General features: G+C 42.3%; 1 protein-coding gene across 1 annotated transcript in view; it reads left to right on the top strand.

Moving 5' to 3' along the window:
- LOC124621958 (nuclear pore complex protein Nup58-like) overlaps positions 1-14,501 on the top strand; it is a 149,592-nt gene that overhangs the window by 21,673 nt on the left and 113,418 nt on the right. The gene's annotated exons all lie outside the window — the stretch shown is intronic.

Genomic DNA, 14,501 nt, shown 5'->3' on the forward strand with positions numbered 1-14,501 from the left:
AGAACATTATAGTTTAGTAATAATGTAAAAATGTGGAACTGATGATGTATTGCAGTCAGTAAAAGTAAGGTTTTTGTTCTTTGAACTGCAGACACCTATTATGGATCAAACAAAAAGCTAAGTCATTTAAAGTAGCAGAATATAAGTCTTAGAGACATAGAATAAATATTATGACAGTTAGACACAGAATAGTGATGCAATGATAATATCGTTAGAAATGTTCACATATCTGTTACAATGAGAGCTGTACATTACCACATTTCAGCCAGTTTCGTTCCCCATTATCATTTAATTTTAATGATAATGCCCTTGCAGAGTCCTGTGAGCTCAGCAGAAGTTACCAAAAGGAAGTTGTGAAATCACGATAGATGCATTGCAAACTAGATTCTGTTTGACATATCTCACCTGCTGCCACTGAAGGTGTTACGCAGAAAAAATAACATTATTGCTCATGTTCATTTTCAACAACACCCAAAATAATAATTGAATTCTAGTGGGGAAGCTGGGTCCCGCATTTGTAAGGCTCTTGTTCCTATTCAGTACATCATGTTTCAGCACTGTTGACTGTTGATGGTAAAAATAATTCCCCTTACTCCTTTCTTGAATCTTGTGGAACAACAGGCTCTTGATCATCTACCTGCAACCATAAAAGACCATTCTTTGCCTGAGTAGTTGTAACCTCTCAGCACTTGCATACACATTTTGAGAACATTGAAGTAGTGCAACAGTCACGTTTCTAGATCACTTCTCTCAATTGAATATAAAGTGTATAAAGCAATACATACTTTTATTTAATTGTAAGGAAAATTATAATTGAATTTGACTAGGTGGTGAAGTGAATATCTGCCAAATTACAGCTCTAAAGATTTGGGTTTCAAATCTTTGTCTTCTTCTGTCTCTTATCACTACTTCCATCTGTGACAATGAGTTGTATATGTAAAAATTGCTAAGTTGTACCATGGTTGAGAGCCCCTGTTGAACTGTAGGTCACCATATTACTGGCCGGGAAAGTCAGTTGCACAGATCGAAGGAAGGTAAGAGGGTACCATCTAAAATAGAACCATACCTAGTAAAGCACAGCAGTGTTCAAACCACTTTGTGTTGAGGTCAGTTTTACTTTGCATTAAAACAATGTAATGCATAAAAGTAGCTTGCAATGTAGTGAAGATGCTGAGCAATCCTTAAGACATGTAACCAAGAGCTTGAGCAGGGTAGTTCATCTCTCAAATATTCTTTTTCAGATTAAGCCCCCTCCCCCAAACAAACGAACACACACACACACACACACACACACACACACACACACACTGTGCACCTACGTTGTGCCAGCTTACCACACAATTCTGCAATTGCATTTTGGCAGGTGGACGATGGTGTGGTGGTTGGCGGGTGGGGAAGGTAGAGAGAGAGAGAGAGAGAGAGAGAGAGAGAGAGAGAGAGAGAGAAGCCGGGACTGGGGGTGGGTAGCTAGCAGCATGGAGGTAGGCAACAGGTTTGCTGCCTTGGAATATGGGAAGAATGGATGACTGGAAGAAGGGAATTGGGTGGGGGTGACTAGACAGAGCTAGGTGAGTTGTTGAGTAGAGAGTGTGGGGACATTGGATTAAGAATCAGCTAGGAAGGAATGCACCCCCCCCCCCCCCCCAATCCCTCTGGACTGGAAGAACTGCACCATGTCCTTCACCAGGGCTTTGATTATTTATCATTGTACCCAGGTATGAGGGAGGTCCTACCCAAGATCACCAACCCAACCTACGAAACATCCTGGTCCATTCCTATGTCATTCCCAACCTCTTGTCACAGAATCATATCCCTGTGAAAGACTCAAGCAACACCTGCGCAGTCCACCCACCCACCACTTCCTACTCCGACCCTGTCTCAGGCTTTTCCTATCAGAATCCAGGCCACATGTCAGAGCAACCACGTCATATACCAGCTGTCTGCAATCAGTGCACAGTTTTGTATGTCAATGTGATGACCAACCAGTTGTCCATTGAAATGAATGGCCACCACCAAACTGTGGCCAAGAACAGATTTGGCCACCTAATGGTACAACACTCGTTGAGAGCAGCAGGTCACATTCACTGACTTCTTCACACCTTGGGCTACCCTGACCCTTCTTTCACCACCAGCTTTTCTGAACTACGCAGATTGGAGTTATCCTCGCATTGCATTCTTTGGCCCTGTAACTGTCCTGGCCTCAATCTCCCTTAACCAGTTGGTCCCACAACCTCTGCTCAACAGTTTCCTCTTCATCTGCTGTTACCACCTCCCAATCCAGGCCTCCATGCCACCTCCATTGTGTGCTGCACCCCACAGGCTCTGGTACCCATGGATCACATGCCTAGCCCATACCCCTGCCATTCCCCCCCCTTTTTTTCCCTTCTCACATTCCTAGCCAGCAAACCTGTTATCACCCCTCAAGCTGTTACATACACACCCCAACCCCTCTTTCTGCCACCCACCTCTCTCTCACCTACCCACCCCACTGGCACAACCCCATACCACCGTAGCCCACTTGCCGACATGCAGAACGTGTAGAGCTCAGAAATGAGCATTGTATACTCTGATGTATATAGACTGAAGCAGCAGGTGAAAATTTGTACCAAAGCTGGGAATTGAACATGGGTCTCCTGCTGCTTACTAGGCAGATGGATTAGCCATTAAGCCACCTTGGCACAGTGGTTAGCACAACTGCACAGATTACCCTGGCACTACTCCTTCATTGATCCAGATTCTCACTGTTGCCTCAGTATACTTTAAATTCCCCCTTACACATGAACAAAATTACCAAGGCTCTCCAGTAAGCAGGAGACCCGGGTTTGATTCTCAGCCTTGTTACAAATTTTGAGCTGTTGCTTCAGCGTATATACATCAAATCACATCTGTATGAGACCAGTGAAGTCTCTAAAACTGTGTCATTCCTCTGTATACTCACTTTAAATTTGCCATTGGGCCCTCTGATGCCGTCTTCTAACTGGCCATTCCTGTACACTAGGAGACTTGACTCATGAGTCTCTGCCACCGCCCATTTACAACTGTGAACTCGTGGCTTGAATCTTGTCAGATACAAGTGAAGTCTACCAGCATTGAAAGGAGGGCAAGTATAAGATTTTCTAGCATAACCAAGGACTCACAGCATTGCCGCTACTTAGAAACTGTTGAGCATGACAACTGTTATATACCAGTACAGTGACTGACCGTTTAGCAGTGAATATTGTTCTGTTATTATTATAGTATTATGAAAAGGAAAGTTTCTACTCATTATATAGAAGAGATGCTGATTGCAGATAGGCACAACAAAAAGACTGTTGCAAATAAGCTTTCGGCTTTCGGCCAAATAGATGACACACACACACACACACACACACACACACACACACACACACACACACACACACAAAAACTGCAGTCTCTGACAGCTGAAGCCACACTGCGAGCAGCAGCAGCAGTGCATGATGGGAGTGGCAAATGAGTGGAGCTAAGGAGGAGGCTGGGACGGAGAGGGGAGGAATGGTAGGGTGAAGGTGAGTGAGAGTGAAGTGCTGCTGGGGAACACACAGAGATGAGATGAGGTGAGGAGAGGGTATGGCTGCTAGGTGCAGTTGGGAGGTTAGACACAGGGCAGGGAAGAGTTTGAGGGGAGAGGGGGGGGGGGGGGGGGTTAGCGGAAAACGAGAGAAGTAAGAGTACTGGGTGCATTACTGGAATGAGAGCTGTGTAGTGCTGGAATGGGAACAGGGAAGGGGCTGGATGGGTGAGGACACTGACTAATGAAGGTTGAGGCCAGGAGAGTTATGGGAACGTAGGATATATTGCAGGGAGAGTTCCCACCTTCACAATTCAGAAAAGCTGGGAAGGATCCATATGGCACAGGCTGTGAATCAGTCATTGAAATTAAGGGTGTTATGTTGGACAGCATGCTTAGCAACAGGGTGGTCCACTTGCTTCTTGACCACAGTTTGTTGGTGACGATTCATGTGGACAGACAGCTTGTTGGTTGTCATGCCCACATAGACTGCAGCACAGCTGTTGCAGATTAGCTTGTAGATCACATGACTGGTTTCACAGGTAGTCCTACCTTTGATGGAATAGGTGATGTTTGTGGCCGGACTGGAGTAGTTGGTGGTGGGAGGATGTATGTGACAGATCTTGAATGTATTTCTATTACAGTGACATGAGCCATGAGGTAAGGGGTTGCGAGCAGGAGCACATTTGTAGGTTTGGTGGACAGCGGAATACCACTGTGTGTGTGTGTGGGGAGGGGGAGGGGATAGTGGGCAAATCTGGGGTACGGCTATGGGCACCCATATGGCACCATCCTATGCCAACCTATTCATGGACCATCTAGAGGAGCCTTCCTAAACACACAGAAGCCTAAATCCCTCACCTGGTTCAGGTTCAAGGGCAATCTAGATTGAGGATGGGGACTCCCTATCCACATTCCTCCAGAACCTCTATAGATTTCTCCCCCATTTGCTTCAGCTGGTCCTACTCAACCCAAATATCCATCTTTCTATATGTTTACCTTCACCCCAAAGGTGGATACATCAGTACTTCGGTCCATATTGAACCTACTAACCACCAGCAATACCTCTACATTGACAGCTGCCACCCATTCCATACCAAGAAGTGCCTTCCATACAGCATAGTCACCTTTGGTTGTCACATCTGCAGTGACGAGAGGTCCCTCTCGAAATATACCAAGGGTCTCACTGAAGCCTTCGCTAACTGTAATCATCCTCCCAACCATGTAAAAAAACAAATCTCCCTTGCCTTATTTTTCCAGTCTCTGACCACATCCCGAAGTCTCGCCATCCGGCCACAGAGGAGAGTTCCCCTCGTAACTCAGTACCACCCAGGACTGGAGAAACTGAATCACATTCTCCGCCAGGGTACCGACTACTTCCCATCATGACGTGAAATGAGAAATGTCCTGCCCACTATCCTCCCCACCCCTCCCACACCTGATCACAATCTCTTACCTCATTGCTCATATCCCTTTAATAGACCTAGATGCAAGACCTGTCCCATACATCGTCCCACCACCACCTACTCCAGTCTGGTCACTAACATCACCTATCCCATCAGAGGCAGGGCTACCTGTAAAACCAGTCATGTCATCTGCAAGCTAAGCTGCAACCACTGTGCTGCATTCTAAGTGGGCATGACAACCAACGAGCTGTCTGTCTGCATGAATGGCCACCAACAAACTGTAGTCAAGAAACAAATGGACCACCTTGTTGCTGAACACACTGCCCAACACAACTTCCTTCATTTCAATGACTGCTTCACAGCCTGTACCACAGGCATCCTCGCCATCAAACCCAAATTTTCTGAATTGCGCTGGTGGGAACTTTCCCTGCAATACATCCTACTTTCATGTAACCCTCCTGGCCTCAACCTTTGTTAGTCACTGTCCTCACCCATCCAGCCCCCTCCTGGTTCCCATTCCAGCACTACACAGCCCTCATTCCACCAACACACCCAGTCTTTTTACTTCTTTTAGGCTATCCACCCCCCCCCCCACCCCCCCCTCCACTTCCTTGTCCTACATCTAACCTCCTAACTGCACCTAGCTGCCCTACCCTCTCTCCACCTCATCTCTGCGTGTTCCCCAGCAACAATTCACTGCCCTCCACCCCTACCCTACTATAGCTCCCCCTGCCTACCCCAACATCTTCCTTACCCTCACCCAGTTTCCACCCCTACTATACCTCCCCCTGCCCGCCCCAGCCTCTTCCTTACCCTCACCCAGTTTCCACCCCTATCATGCACTGCTGCTGCCGCAGGTGAGGCTTCAGCTGTCAGAGACTGCAGTCTCGTGTGTGTGTGTGTGTGTGTGTGTGTGTGTGTGTGTGTGTGTGTGTGGTCTATTTTTGATCAAGGCCTTGTTGACCAAAAGCTTATTTTTGACAGTCTTTTTGTTGTGCATATCTGCGACTCGGCATCTTCACTATATGGTGAACAGAAAGTTTCCTTTTCATAATATTGTTACATTCCATCCTGGATTTTCTATTATATTAGGTGTCATTGGACCCTATTGTATCGTGAAAAGCTATAATTCTTCAATCTTTGGAGTTTCCAAGCAGGTCTCATTCCCGCCCCTCTCGATTCTTTTTCTTCAGTCCATTTTGTCTGCAGTTTTGTGTAGACTTCATTATTGATAGTACTTCTCATTCGCTAACTTATATCTTTATATGAATTTCTGCTGAAAGTGTCTGATGGACATATGTGAGGCTTTTCTAAGTTCTTTTTGGCCTGGTGTGTGGTTTTGATATATATATATATATATATATACACAGTGGCGGTCAAAATAATAGAGCCACCTGGCAAAGGTGTGGAATAAAGTGCACATTTATTACTTGACATGTTTGAACTATGATGGAAACCATTACAACCGAGTCACATTGTACTATAGTCAGTTATATCGATAACACAACACAAAATAATCAGTAATAATCGATAATATTCAAAAGAATACCAGACCACAGGGTCAAAAAAATAGAGCCAATTGAAACAAATATGTTGTACTTGATCTCAGTCTTATGAAACGTACAGGAACAGTCTTTTTTGCATAGGACTGCATTAGTACTTCGTGGGGTAACCCTTATTTTTGAGGATTGCCCTGCACCTCTTACCCATAGAGTCTACTAAACGCCTGCATTCGTCACTACTGATCGCATACCAGGCTCTCTGGATTTCTTCCCACAGTTTTTCTGACGATGTAGCTTTTGAGCGGTCAATTCTCTTGTCTAAGATCTCCCATAAGTTCTCAATGGGTGATGCGTCAGGGGACTGAGGTGGCCACTCTAATACTTCGATATTGTGCTCTTGAACAAACTGCCTTATGATCCTTGCAGTATGCTTTGGATCCTTATCGTGCTGAAATTTCCATTTCAGCGGCATTTCCTCTTCAGCATAAGGCAGCATCACATTTGCCAAGATGTCTTTGTACATTTCTGCGTTCATTATGCCGTTGATACGGTGTATTGGACCAATGCCGTACCACGAAAAACATCCCCATACCATAACACTTCCGCCACCGTATTTCACAGTTTTTAAAGTGTACTTGGGATTAAATTCCTGGTTTGGTGGGCGGCGCACATAGACTTTTCCGTCTGAGGCAAACCTATTAAACTTGGATTCATCGGACCAAAGGATGTTCCTCCACCAAGTATTAGGTTTTTGTTCATTTCTCCGGGCAAAGGCTAACCTTTTCCGAACATTAGCTTGTGAAACATGTGGCTTCTTTCTTGCAATGCGCCCATTCAATTTTGCAGATCTCATTCGTCTTTGAATCGTTGAGGTTGATGGTTGAACATCATGTTCGTCGCTAAACAAAATGGCTTTCAGTCGTGGTGTTGACAAAAATGGGTCTTTCTTCACTTCCCTAGTGATGAGTATGTCTACGCGAGGAGTAGTTACACGAGGTCGCCCCCTGTTCTCCACCTGCGGCTTTGTTTGTTTTGACCGTCTCATGGCGTTCTGGACTCGTTTTCGCGAAACGTGCAAGACATTGGCTATTTTATTCATGGACATCCCACTTTTGAACATCCGGAACATTACTATACGCTCATCTTCACTGGTATGCTTTGCTCTGCCCATCTAGACGAATGTAAACAAAACCACACGTCAATTTACATACAAAACAACTGCATAAAAATCAATTTAAAGGCACATGTGTAAAGCGGCTCTATTATTTTGACCCATAAGATTCTTACCTTTATGCCTCTTTTCACACGTCTAGCTCAAACGCTTCCTTTCGGACGACTAAAGATAGCAGCAACGTCTTCCCTGATGTTGTCTACAAGGGACTGACAACACGGCACTCGTGGCGATTTCGCGAACTAATAGATATCCTAGTTCTTAATCTCGTCAATAGAGGTGGCTCTATTATTTCGACCGCCACTGTATATATGTGTGTGTGTGTGTGTGTGTGTGTGTGTGTAAAACTGTTTGGAAAACTACTTTAAATTTATTATAATTAGAGCCTGGATTTTATGTAACATCAAATTAAGAATTACTGAACCAAAATTGGTGAAATATGTTGTTGTTGTGGTCTTCAGTCCAGAGACTGGTTTGATGCAGCTCTCCATGCTACTCTATCCTGTGCAAGCTTCATCATCTCCCAGTAGCTACTGCAACCTACATCCTTCTGAATCTGCTTAGTGTATTCATCTCTTGGTCTCCCTCTACGATTTTTACCCTTCACGCTGTCCTCCAATACTAAATTGGTGATACCTCGATGCCTCAGGACATGTCCTACCAACCAATCCCTTCTTCTAGTCAAGTTGTGCCACAAACTCCTCTTCTCCCCTATTCTGTTCAATACCTCCTCATTAGTTATGTGATCTACCCATCTAATCTTCAGCATTCTTCTGTAGCACCACATTTCAAAAGCTTTTATTCTCTTTTTATCCATACTATTTATCGTCCGTGTTTAACTTCCATACATGGATACACTCCATACAAATACTTTCAGAAACGACTTCCTGACACTTCAATCTATACTCAATGTTAACAAATTTCTCTTCTTCAAAAACGCTTTCCGTGCCATTGCCAGTCTACATTCTGTATCCTCTCTACTTCGACCATCATCAGTTATTTTGCTCCCCAAATAGCAAAACTCCTTTACTACTTTAAATGTCTCATTTCCTAATCTAATTCCCTCCTCATCATCCGATTTAATTCGACTACATTCCATTATCCTCGTTTTGCTTTTGTTGATGTTCATGTTATATCCTCCTTTCAAGACACTGTCCGTTCCGTTCAACTGCTCTTCCAAGTCCTTTGCTGTCTCTGACAGAATTACAATGTCATCGGCGAACCTCAACGTTTTTATTTCTTCTCCATGGATTTTAATAACTACTCCGAACTTTTCTTTTGTTTCCTTTCCTGCTTGCTCAATATACCGATTGAATAACATCGGGTAAAGGCTACAACCCTGTCTCACTCCCTTCCCAACCACTGCTTCCCTTTCATGCCCCTCAACTGTTATAACTGCCATCTGGTTTCTGTACAAATTGTAAATAGCCTTTCGCTCCCTGTATTTTACCCCTGCCACCTTTAGAATTTGAAAGAGAGTATTCCAGTCAACATTGTCAAAAGCTTTCTCTAAGTCTACAAATGCTAGAAATGTAGGTTTGCCTTTCCTTAATCTATTTTCTAAGATAAGTCATAGGGTCAGTATTGCCTCACGCGTTCCAACATTTCTGCGGAACCCAAACTGATCTTCGCCGAGGTCGGCTTCTACCAGTTTTTCCATTCGTCTGTAAAGAATTTGCGTTAGTATTTTGCAGCTGTGACTTATTAAACTGATAGTTCAGTAATTTTCACATCTGTCAACACCTGCTTTCTTTGGGATTGGAATTATTATATTCTTCTTGAAGTCTAAGGGTATTTCGCCTGTCTGATACATCTTGCTCACCAGATGGTAGAGTTTTGTCAGGACTGGCTCTCCCAAGGCCCTCAGTAGTTCCAATGGAATGTTGTCTACTCCCGGGGCCTTGTTTTGACTCAGATCTTTTAGTGCTATGTCAATCTCTCCACGCAGTATCGTATCTCCCATTTCATCTTCATCTACATCCTCTTCCATTTCCATAATATTGTCCTCAAGTACATCGCCCTTGTATAGCCCCTCTATATACTCCTTCCGCCTTTCTGCTTTCCCTTCTTTGCTTAGAACTGGGTTTCCATCTGAGCTCTTGATATTCATACAAGTGGCTCTCTTTTCTCCAAAGGTCTCTTTAATTTTCCTGTAGGCAGTATCTATCTTACCCTTCGTGAGATAAGCCTCTACATCCTTACATTTGTCCTCTAGCCATCCCTGCTTAGCCATTTTGCACTTCCTGTCGATCTCATTTTTCAGACGTTTATATTCCCATTTGCCTGCTTCATTTACTGCGTTTTTATATTTTCTCCTTTCATCAGTTAAATTCAACATTTCTTCTGTTACCCAAGGATTTCTAATCATCATCATCAGTTATCTGCTATATTAGCAGGTCCTTTGCCTCTCCTTTTCTGCGATCCATTGCTTCCTTCTTAAGGCTGCTGTATGTTGTACCGTCCATCATGTCATCCAGTATCTGGAATCTCTTCCTTCCTCGCTTCCTTTTCCCTTCTACATAATCTTCTAAAACTGTTTTTATCAGTCCGTCATTCTTTCTTAATATATGCCCAATCCAATTTCTTTTTCTTCTCTTTATTACATCTAGTAACTGCCTTTTCTCTCCCACTCTTCTCAGTACCTCTTCATTTTTTACTCTGTCCATCCAACTTATTCTTTCCATCTTCCGCCATGTCCAGATCTCAAATGCCTCCAGCCTTTCTCTGTCTTTTTTCCTCATAGTCCATGTTTCAGCGCCATATAGAAGAACACTCCATACAAGACATTTTATAAGTCTCTTTCTGAGTTCTCTGTCCATACCGCTGCAGAAGATTCTCCTTTTCTTATAAAATGCCTCCTTTGCCATTACTATCCTTGTTTTAATTTCTGTGGTGCACTTCCAGTCGGTGTCTATCCTGCTTCCAAGATACTTAAAATTTTGCACCTGTTCTAGTGTTTCTCCATTCAGCACAATTTTTATTTCCTTATTTCCTCCTATTGCCAATACTTTTGTTTTACTTGTGTTAATTTTCATTCCATATTTTTTTCCATTAGTTGCAATGGTGTCCACCAAATCCTGTAATTCCTTTTCCCCTGTGGCTAGAAGGACCATGTCATCAGCAAATCTCAAGCACCCTACTCTTCTTCCTCCAATTTCTACTCCTTTGTCATCTAATGAGCATTGGTCAATCATATTTTCCAAGTACAGGTTGAAAAGAGTAGGTGATAAACAGCATCCTTGTCTTACTCCTTTCCCTAGTCTGATCCAGTTTGTACTTTCTCCTCTCACTTTAACTGCAACTTTTTGATTAAGGTAGAATGAGTTTATAAGTCTTCTGGTTTTCCAGTCCACTCTCTTTTCCCTCATAATAGTCGCCAGCTTGTCCCAAACCACATTGTCAAATGCCTTTTCTAAATCGATGAAACACATATATAAGTCTCTTCCTTTTTCAATAAACCTTTCTCCCAAGATTCGTAGGAGCCCTATTGCATCTCTGGTGCCCGTATTCCGTCTAAAGCCAAACTACTCCTCGCCGAGATTCTCCTCTATTACTTTTTCAAGTCTTTTATTAATTATTCTTAACATCACTTTGGCTGCATGTGAAATGAGGCTGATTGTCCTGTGCTCGCTGCATTTCTTGGTTCCTTGTTTTTTCGGTAATGGAATCATTACTGTTGTCAAAAAGTCCTCAGGCCATTCACCACTGTCATATATTTTATTACATAACCTCAATATTTCTCTTATTCCATTGTGGTTCAAGCATTTTAGTATTTCTCCCGGTATTGTATCTGTACCTACTGCTTTGCCATTTTTCATTGCAGCAGTGGCAGACTTTACTTCTTCCATTATGATGGTCGGTCCTTTCTCTTCATCACTTACACTGTTGTGTGATTCAAGTTCCAGAGTTTCTGGTTTGCTATTTGTGTCATATAGCTCTTTTATATATTCTTCCCATCTCTGGAGGACATCGTCACAATCTTTATACACTACCTCTTCGTCTTTACTCAAAATTTCCATAGTAGCACTTCCTGCTCTGTTTTGTTTCCATGTCATAGTCTTTACTCTGTTGTATAGTAAGTCGTATCTTCCTTTCCTGTCCAATTCTTCAATTTCATCACATTCCTCTTTTAGCCATTTTTTCCTAGCCTGCTCTGTTTGTCTTCGCAGTTCGTTATTTAACCTTCGGTATATCTTTCTTGCATCTTCAGTGTTCTTGTTTTTCAATTTTCTTCTCTCCTCCATCTTGGAAATCATTTCTTATGTGACCCATGGTTTTTTTTTTTACCTTTTCCCTTTTACATATCCTATATTTTGCTGTCCTGCTTTAATGATTCCTTCTTTCAGCATTTCTAGCATTTCTAATGGCCCTCGTCTTTTTACCTACTTGATCCTCTGCTGCCTTCACTACTTCATCCCTCAGAGCTACCCATTCTTCTTCTACTGTATTTCTTTCCCCCATTCCGTTCAATTGTTCCCTTATGCTCTCCCTGAAACTCTGTACAACCTCTGGTTTAGTCAGTTTATCCAGGTCCCATCTCCTTAACTTCCCACCTTTTTTGCAGTTTCTTCAGTTTTAATCTACAGTTCATAACCAATAGATTGTGGTCAGAGTCCACATCTGCCCCTGGAAATGTCTTACAATTTAAAACCTGGTTCCTAAATCTCTGTCTTACCATTATATAATCTATCTGATACCTTCTAGTATCTCCAGGATTCTTCCATGTATACAACCTTCTTTTATGACTCTTGAACCAAGTGTTAGCTATGATTAAGTTATGCTCTGTGCAAAATTTTACCAGACGGCTTCCTCTTTCATTTCTCTCCCCCAATCCATATTCACCCACTATTCTTCCTTCTCTTCCTTTTCCTACTCTCGAATTCCAGTCACCCATGACTATTAAATTTTTGTCTCCCTTCACTATCTGAATAATTTCTTGTATCTCATCATACATTTCATCAATTTCTTCATCATCTGCAGAGCTAGTTGTCATATAAACTTGTACTGCTGTAGTAGGCATGGGCTTCATGTCGATCTTGGCCACAATAATGCGTTCACTATGCTGTTGGTAGTAGCTTACCCTTACTCCTATTTTTTTATTCATTATTAAACCTACTCCTGCATTACCCCTATTTGATTTTGTATTTATAATCCTGTATTCACCTGACCAAAAGTCCTGTTCCTCCTGCCACCGAACTTCACTAATTCCCACTATATCTAACTTCAACCTATCCATTTCCCTTTTTAAATTTTCTAACCTACCTGCCCGATTAAGGGATCTGACATTCCACGCTCTGATCCGTAGAACGCCAGTTTTCTTTCTCCTGATAGCGACATCCTCTTGAGTAGTCCCCGCCCGGAAATCCGAATGGGGGACTGTTTTACCTCCGGAATATTTTAGCCAAGAGGACACCATCATCATTTAACCACACAGTAAAGCTGCATGCCCTCAGGAAAAATTACAGCTGTAGTTTCCCCTTGCTTTCAGCCGTTCGCAGTACCAGCACAGCAAGGCCGTTTTGGTTAGTGTTGCAAGGCCAGATCAGTCAATCATCCAGACTGTTGCCCCTGCAGCTACTGAAAAGGCTGCTGCCCCTCTTCAGGAACCACACGTTTGTCTGGCCCCTCAACAGATACCCCTCTATGTTGTCTTAGGTACCAGTTACGTTGGCGGTATGATCTAAAGATCATTGTTGTCAACGAAACCAGTTACAATTTATTTATTTTTGAATTGGAAAACTTTTAAAATTTGTGTTAAAGAAACATAAACTATAAGAGTTTCGGTGTAGCAGTACCAATACAGAGGAGCAGAAATCATTTTTGTCAATGGTGGATTTTAAGAACATAGAAAAATTTAAAATAGATCTTACACAAAAGTAGATCATAGAGTTTAAAAGTTTTGCCATATTTGGGGATATCGACGTCATCAGGATTTTGAGAATGAAAATAACACAGGAGTTGCCTAATGGAGGCTACCAATGAGGCAGATAGTTTTGAATTTTGATAATGTTTGTTTTTACAGCCAATTTAAGCAGTCTTGAGTATTCTGAGCAAGAAATTTTTTTCATTGGAACTATGCAAAATGATGAAATATACCAGTAATGGAATTATTATACAGTGGATGTAATGCCGCACCCATGACGTTTGGCATGAATGGGCATCTCAGTTACAACTTCAAATACTGTAGTTATATTTCTGTTCAATTCAATGTAATAGAGGCATGTTGTAGCATCAGTCTAAGGGAGGTAGAACCACCCATATCACTTTTGCTTCAATCTCAGTAAGTTCAGTGTCATGTAGTTATTTTGATGTTCCTTTGCACTTACATTTGGCCAAGATTTTGAAATCTGATACCCATCAGTTAAAATCCCCTAGAAATTTGGACATTTAGCTTCTGGGGTGTAAACCAGACAGTGATCACATTTTGGACCATTATTTGCAGCAACTGAAAATGTCATTGTAATGTTATGTAAAAAGTGGAATAAAAAACAGTGGGGATCCAGTAATTACCTTTTTGAAATTTGAAAACATGACAGAGTAAATATGATATAAAGGGCAGTCAATAAATCATATGTAAGAAGATAACAGGCAAATTATATGAGTGTAAAAAGAACAACAGAGAAGCAGCAAATGATATAGTGCAGAAGAATCAAAGGAAATGACAGATTATGACAAAGTGCAAAATATGAGACAGTTAGTGTAAACTGAGGCCCTGTTAGGGGTGACAATCAAGCATGTGTCCCACTTCTCTCACCTCTTTTGCATTCATTGAAGAAACCTCTTAATTTGAGAACTAGCATTTGTGTCATTTTCTGTATGTGATTGTTCCTTGCACTGCCTCTTTTTAATTGTATGTAATTCGGGAGTCCCTTTCATTCTAAAGGCTCAGAATA

This window comes from Schistocerca americana, chromosome 7 (genome assembly GCF_021461395.2).
Source record: "Schistocerca americana isolate TAMUIC-IGC-003095 chromosome 7, iqSchAmer2.1, whole genome shotgun sequence".
NCBI lineage: Eukaryota > Metazoa > Arthropoda > Insecta > Orthoptera > Acrididae > Schistocerca > Schistocerca americana.